Here is an 8,369-nt window from a genome sequence, read left to right on the forward strand (position 1 = left end):
ACAATGACGCGTGACACAGATTGTTATTAAACTGTTACACTTTCAGCACCATTTCTGTGTAGCAGCTACGAGTACGGTACGAGTCAAGGGACCCAAACCTACACCGAGCGCGCTTCGCATAGCGTGTCGCGTGTAGCGTGAAGTGTTACGCATAGCGCAAGGCGTGCTTCCTGCTCACACCGAATTCTCTAAGCTGTGCAGTCAGCGTAGTTTGATGCGGGGCGCTTTTGACTTATCTAAGTTCGCTAGAAATTACTCTTTTAATAGATAACAGCTACTTAAAATTGAACATTAGAAAGAAGAATCGTAGGAAGGTTCATGAATTTAATGAAGAACGAAATACTTTCGGAGAATTCTAGCATTTTGTACAGGCATGCAGGACTTCATCCAGATAAATTTTATTATTACTTAAGAATGACAAAAAATACCTTTGAGGTGCTCTTAGGGAAGTTAGAAAATCATATTGGTGGACCTGGTACTAACTTCAGACGGAATATATCACCCGAAGAGCAATTTTTAACAGTCAAGTACGTATAATAATAATAATGGAAAGTGGAATGACAACGCACATTTAAAAACGAAATTATATTAGTATTATTATTGAAGGTGATACAGAAATAATCCACAGCATTTAACACTTTACCTAAGCAGATAGCAAAGTAGTAAAGAAAAAAATACAACTTTAAGGCAAAGAATCTAGATAAGTAAATAATAAAAATGTGGGTTGAATAGATGCTTAGGGCGGTACCACAAAAGTAATTTCAAGTGAAGTATTCTGTCTTTCGTTATCTTCAATCTCACTGACGACAAGTTCATGTATCTTAAGTCGCAAACGACGTTTTCGCCACAGAGGCAGTGTTATGAAAGAGCAAATCAGCATATTCTTCCTGTTTAGCTTCTTTCAATAACAAATCCATTTTTTCAACACCCAGTATTTCATCTTCTTGTGTTTCCTTTTGTTTTCATCATGTAACGGTGAACACGAAGAGTAGCTTCACTTTGTGGTTGCGGTGACTGTATTATTTCATGTTCAGTAGAGTCCTCGGATATTCCTCCTTGTCTGTCAGGTTCCTCTCGTACACTTGATTCGACTTTGTCAGAAGTCGAAACATCTTTAATAAGGAGCATCGCGTCAAGATATTGTCACGATGACCCCTTCGGCTCATCACCGGCTCCTACTCCAAACCTTGCACTCTCGTTGGAAGTAATCTCTAAGATATTTCCAGGTGACTTTTAACTGAAATATAAACAAAATATAGACCTGAATAAGAAAATAAGTAATTTTTACTGACTTTTCAAATTAGACAATACTTATGAAAGTTTTTTTTGCTAGGGGCTTTACGTCGCGCCGACACAGATAGGTCTTATGGCGACGATGGGATAGGAAAGGCCTAGGAGTTGGAAGGAAGCGGCCGTGGCCTTAATTAAGGTACAGCCCCAGCATTTGCCTGGTGTGAAAATGGGAAACCACGGAAAACCATCTTCAGGGCTGCCGATAGTGGGATTCGAACCTACTATCTCCCGGATGCAAGCTCACAGCCGCGCGCCTCTACGCACACGGCCAACTCGCCCGGTACTTGTGAAAGAATGTGATATACAGATGTAACCAATCTTCTTATTTATTACAAAGATTCTGCACAACTGTTTATAATTAAATGAACCTATTTGCTATTTCTTTCAGATGTTTTGCCACTGGAGAGTCATTTCATTTTTTAGCGCTTCACTTAAGATTGGGCTTGTCGACAGTTTCTTAAATTATTAAACAGATGTGTTTCATAATATGGAATGTTTTACAGGTGACATACATTCCAACCCCTACAACTGAAATATTAGGACAAGTAGCAGAAAAGTATTGCAAGAAATGGACTTTTCCCAATTGTCTAGGAGCACTGGATAGCAAACACATAGAAATGTAATGGTTAAATCCTGCTCTTTATATTATAAATATAAACAGTACTTTTCAATATTGTTACAAGCTCTTGTTGATGCAGGTTGCAATCTGTTGATATTGGGGCAGTTGGACGTCAAAGAGATGGAACTACCTCGTTATACACATTATTGGAAAATAACACACTAAATATTCCACCAGCACGAGAACTCCCACAGATTCAGGATATCGCTCCTTCTGTCATTATTGGTGATGAAGCTTACCCTCTTTTGCAGTACTTGATAAGGTCATATCCCAAAAGAATTTTAGACAATCAGAAACGTATTGATAATTATCGAATCTCAAGGGCAAGAAGAAGTGTAGAATGTGCCTTTGGTATTATGTACAGTAAGTGGTGGATTTTACTGAAAGCAATAAAACCTGATATTGTAAAAGCAATTTGCGGCCTTCACAACACGAACCTTTCCAGACGGAAAATAATGGGAACCTGATTGCTTAGCTTGGTGATTCATTACGGACTAACACATCAACACAGTGACGTTTTTTGGATAGAGTTAAAAACATCCGAGATACTTTCTCCGATTTCTTTAATGGCACTGGATCTGTAGCTTGGTAGAATAATTACATTTATCATATACATTTTACTGCTGTAACCAAAGGAGAGTAAATTTGTGACAAATATAATCGTTCATAGATAGAAATATTTACTTCCAAGCCCACTACTAACCTGCAGAGCGATATAATTCTTCATGTTCCCACCTTCCGTTGGTAAAATTATAAACCGATATGACAGAGTCTGGGACATTCTATGCACTGTGTCACAAAGTTACCCATCCTGCCACAATGTTAATCCCAGTAGTGTGAGATTAGAAGTAATATTATTGTATATGTTTAGTGTAGGAATGCAATAAAACTTACCGTCTTTGCCAAATATTGCAGATACTTCAATCCACTTCTTTTGCAAAAGAGTTACATTTATATAGTTTTTATGTCTTGAGTTCCATATTTCTCCTCTTTGAAACACTGCATGAATAATTTCTTCTTCCATAGCTTCAGAAAAAGGTATGTAAAGCTAAGTAATTAACCAACACTCCTATTTATGTGGCGCTTCGCTTAGCTGTACGGTAGGCGTTCAGCGTAGTGTGTTGCTCAACGCTAAGCGTCACGCTAAGCATAACCAGTACTTTGTTCCTAAGCCAGGTGTTCACACCGTCCGCGCCTGCTGCGCTGAACACCTACCTTACAGCTAAGAGAAGCGCCAGGTAAATAGCAGTGTTGGTTAATTACTTAGCGTTACATAGCTTTTTCTGAAGCTATGAAAGAAGGAATTATTCATGCAGTGTTTCAAAGAGAAGAAATATGTAACCCAAGACGCAAAAACTATAAAAATGTAACCGTTTTGCAAAATAAGTAGACTTAAGTATCTACAGCAGTTTTATCGCATTCCTACAGTAAAAATATTCAGTAATATTACTTCTACTGACACACTTTAGTGGGTTAACATTGTGACAGGATGAAATTGCGTATGGATTTTAGTGTCGGAAGTGTCCGAGGAGAAATTCGGCTTGCCAGGTGCAGGTCTTTTGAGCTGACGCCCGTAAGTGATCTGTGTCGTGATGAGGATGAAATGATTATGAATACACACATACAGCCATCCCCCGTGCCAATGGAATTTACTAATTATGATTACAATTCCCGACTCTGCCGGGAATCGAACCCGGGACTCCTGTGACCAAAGGCCAGTACGGTAAACATTTAGCCATGTAGCCGGACACTTTGTGACAAAGTGCATAGAATTTCCCAGACTCTGTCATATCGGTTTATAATTTCGCCAATGGAGGATGGTAACATGAAGAATATCACTCCGCAGGCTAGTAGTGGGTTTGGAAGTAAATATTTCTGTTTATGAATTATATTTGTGACACATTTACTCCACTTTTGTTACGATGATAAATTGTGTATGCTAATTGCGTAACAATATTGCAAAATACCATTTATAATTATTATATAAAGAGCGTGTTTTAGCCGGAAATTTAATTTCCACGTGTTTGCTGCTCGGTGCTCCTGGACAATTGGGAAAATTGAATTTCTCCCAATACTTCTCTGCTACTTGTCGCTACATTTCAGTTGCAAGGTTTGGAAGTTCAAAGGTAATATTTGTCATTCTTAAGTAATCATAAAATTTATCGCGATAAAGTCTTGCATCTCTGTACAAACGATAGAATTCTCCGAATGTAATTCGTTCTTCATTAAATTCATGAACCCACTTTCGATTCTTCTTTCTAATTTTCAATTTTAGGTAACTTTTATCCACCAGTAAACTGTTTCTAGTGTACTTGGATAACGCCTTGCGGTATGCATAGCATTTCACGCTACACGCGACACACTGTGCGAAGCGCGCTCAGTGTGCACGCGGCCTTAGACTTACGTTTCGCGACAACGGGTACACGGAAAGAAAAGTGTAAGACGCTTTTAGTGTTTGGTTAGAACGCTTATATCACCAAGAGTATTTAGCTTACAATTATGTTTAATGTCTCAATTGACAGTTAAGAAAGGAAAAATTGAAAATCTGAAATGTAGTTTTTCTGAAATAGTGCTTCAAAGTAAGGCAAAATTTGTGCTAAATATGTGACGTCACACCCGTTATAAGATGGCGCTGTGTTGACTTCCGCGTTCAGTTGGAGGTTACCTATCGTTGTGAATACTACGGTCGTCTTAGGAGAAGTCACGTGCATACGGAGTAAAGGGAGCCCAGGGTAAGCATGGTCGCTGCGCATGCGTTAATCTCAAGTCTCAAGGCTTGACAACAAACATCGTTTCCGTCCGCGGTGTTTCTTGTGGACTAAGGTGCTGCTGGTAGTGCAATTGTGCCTCAATTACACATTTACTGTAAGTACTGCGCAATGAACAGTTTAATAATGAACACGCATCTCTTTCACAGAGCTCGCACTGTTTACTTATGCCGTACCTACAAGCTTCCGTGACTTCTCGTGAGACGCAGGTAGTACATCGTGGTCAGTTGCAAAGCCGGACCCAGCAACTTTTTTGGAGGGAGTTGCGATTGGGAGAAGAGGGGTTTTCCTAAAACAAAATCTATAGTAACAAATATTTTTCTTACTTTCAGACACATTTTACAGAAAGAAAAGTTTGAAATAGTTTTATAGCAGTGTCTTTTACAACTCAATAGGTCAAGTTATGATATTGATATTTATGGAAGAACATTACAGGCTTTCGGCCCAAATACACGTCCCCGTTACAAAGAGAACAAATATGAACTAAATTTACCATGTGGACGCAAAATAAAAATAAACTAAGTCTACAATGTGGACGCTCACATGGGCGGGAAACCTATCCACATGTGAGCACTACCCTTATAACTACCTTACTGACCGGCCGTGCCGTGTCCCCCCCTCCCCCCCTGGTGAGGAAACAAAAGGAGCCGCCCTCCCTGGAACGACACGTCCGCCCCTCTACACAATTGACAAAGCTATATCCTCACCATTCCGTTTGATTAAAGGTCACACGTGTGCTGCAATCCAGCACCCCAGGCACTCCCTCTCGACCTCCATCTATTCACCTTTGTCAACAACCTTTGGGATAGGCCCGTCCTATCCCTGCCACTTGTGTCATTCCCTCACACCCCCTTTCTAAAAAAAATACAAAGTCTACTATGTGGACGCTCACATGGGCGGAGACCAATCCCAATGTGAGCGCCCCCCCCCCCCCCCGCCTCACTATGACTAACTTACACTGAACTCCTCTACCTTCATTCTTACACACACTTATTTACTCATGACCGTCAGACAACAGGCCAAGTAGAACGATAAATTCACATCGGTCTGGCGGGCAGAACACGCTGTAACACGTGCATGCAGTGCGACACGAAGATTTCTGTCATTTGTTAAAACTTATTTTAGAATTTCTTCTACGTCGCACCGACACAGATAGGTCTTATGGCAACGACGGGATAGCAACGGCCTAGGAGTGGGAAGGAAGCGGCCGTGGCCTTAGTTTTGGTACATCCCCAGCATTAGTCTGGTGTGAAAATGGAAAACCACGGAAAACCACCTTCAGGGCTGCCGACAATGGGGTTTGAACCCACTATCTGTCGGAAGCAAGCTCATAGTTGCGCGCCCCTAAACGCACGGCCAACTCGCCGGGTCATTTGTTTAATAATGGAGGTAACAATATGTTTCAATCTAAGTATTAAAATATTTAGCGGTTTGAATCATTTTCTAAATCTTGTAGAGGCTCTTTAACATGAAGAATATCTCTGTGTGTTTACTGAAATTGATTTTTATGGTGTAAAATGTATTAAGAACATAAGAAACAAAGAATCCATATACCTCACCAAACGAATTTCATTTTATGTTTTAGGAAAATTTGTTAACTATATCCAAAGAGTAATATTTACAGATGGCGCATATTTTATAAGTTAAATTCACTTGTTTATTTTTTAAATGCTTGTTTTTATAATATTTCGAATTTATTGTAGACTATTTCAAAACCCGTATGTGCTGTTTATATTTGTGAAGTTTACTTTTGTTTCGAAGAGGGTTTGAACCCACCTAACCTCCCACCCCCCGCTGGGTTATGTGTATATAATTATTTTAATGGATGTTCTCGATTTATGTTAGCCCCCTAATAAATTCATCCTTCCATCAATTCTGGCGATTTGAAAATGTTTCTCTTTAGCGCACTCATGGGTTTCTCTGAAAGAAGTTTAATGATTGACGACGAGTTTGATGTTGATGTGTCAGTCATCATGATGGCCGATCTTTATATAGATATCTAAAGGAATGAAAAGGCATTTGATTATTTCAAACATCACTTTAATTTCAGTGCTATTCCGAGCAGCTATCACAGCACATTGGACAATTCATTTATCGATCTTACTTTTACTTGTAATATTATTCATTATCGTCATCTATTAAAGGACATGCCTTGTCGCTGCAGCCACATATGACGATCTTCTGCCAGCCTCTTCATGTTGCTATGTGAACCACATGCCAGTTTACCGACGGAGTTCCTGATGTATGACATCTTTGGTCGTCCCCTGGGTCTCTTTCCAAGTACGTTACCTTTGTGACTGCTCACTAATTTAAAATGAAACTGAATTAAAATATTCATGAAATAAAATATTCAATCGTCGGACTATGCAGTTTCACTTAGTACTTAACTGATTACTTACACATACAATTGTTGATGGGCGCCAGCTACAAATAAATGTAACGATAATAGAATGAGAATCTTGAATATCTCTAGGGTGTAATTTGATAGCAAGGCATGTAGGTTCTGTGAAAAGAACGTTGTCATCTGGTTTCCCAATTAAAATTTTCGGTTATGTGATCTACCATCGTTCCAGTATCGCTTGAGTAGGGCTTCCTGGAATTCTTCATAAGTCCTAATTCTAAATTCAAAAGCAGTATACCACATTAACGCCCTTCCTTCCAATACCTGGACGACATGCGTAACTGACGATATGGTTGAATACGGTTTTCCTGATTATAATCCTCGAGATTGAGGAGGCTTTCTTCAAGCGTGTACTCCTCTTTCCCTGAAAATTTGGTCGATTTTCCTTCAGTTATCTTAGGTGTATAAATGTTTAGGGTTTCTCCAGTAACAGTTTGTAAACCGGATAATAAGGCATCTTGTTCTATTTGAGAGACCCTTTTGTTAAGAGATTCCATATTTCTCCGGAGTTCAAGTTTCATTTTAACATGCCTTCGTGTGGAATTCTCACTTCCTTAACTTCCTTCTCCAAGTCTGCCTAAACTACACCACGCCCTATGCGAGTAATCTGTGTGTGAGCACTATCTAATTGCGTTTTGTAACGTTTATCAGCTACTTCTTGCTGAGTTTTTAACAAATTAATCTCATTTCCAAATTTAGTGAAATTTCTTTTGACATATTAATGGAGGTTGTCCTGTATAGAAGGCATCCTAGCATGTGCATGTGATAACTGTCCATGGGACACCTTAACATCTCCTTTTAGATTTTCTACTTCTTTGATAACATCCTGGGAAGTAGAAAAAAATGTCAATACCTCTCCTACTTGTGATTTGATTTCCCTTTTTATGGCTTCTAAGTCACGTATAAATCTTTCATTAATTTCTGTGAACTTAGATTCTAATTTTTATTAGAGTCTCAAAATTTTTTTATTTGGGCACCTTCATTATTGAGTCTACGTTCTAAACTACGGTTAATTTCTGCCATTTTTGTCAACAGATTCCGTTAATTGTGTAATACTAACATTGGTTGCTTCATTAACTTCGCGAAGCTGAGTTATATTAGCATTCATTGTGGTAATACTAGCACTTAACTCTCTAAGTTGAGTTTCTAACTTAACATTGGATTCAGCAATCCTACGTCATAAATTAGCCTTAGAATCTAAAATCCTGTCATTTAGACTGACTTTTAAAGCCTCAATAGCAATTAATATATTATCCATTTTTATTTTTTATGTTCACAAAAAGTGGAA

At 38.9% G+C, this 8,369-nt stretch overlaps 1 pseudogene; it reads right to left on the reverse strand.

Annotated features, from left to right (window-relative positions):
- Window positions 1-682: 682 nt before the first annotated feature.
- On the reverse strand, window positions 683-2,936 carry LOC136874699 (uncharacterized; annotated as a pseudogene).
- Between the last annotated feature and the right edge of the window lie 5,433 nt (window positions 2,937-8,369).

The sequence above is a fragment of the Anabrus simplex genome, chromosome 5 (assembly GCF_040414725.1).
Source record: "Anabrus simplex isolate iqAnaSimp1 chromosome 5, ASM4041472v1, whole genome shotgun sequence".
Taxonomy (NCBI): Eukaryota; Metazoa; Arthropoda; class Insecta; order Orthoptera; family Tettigoniidae; genus Anabrus; species Anabrus simplex.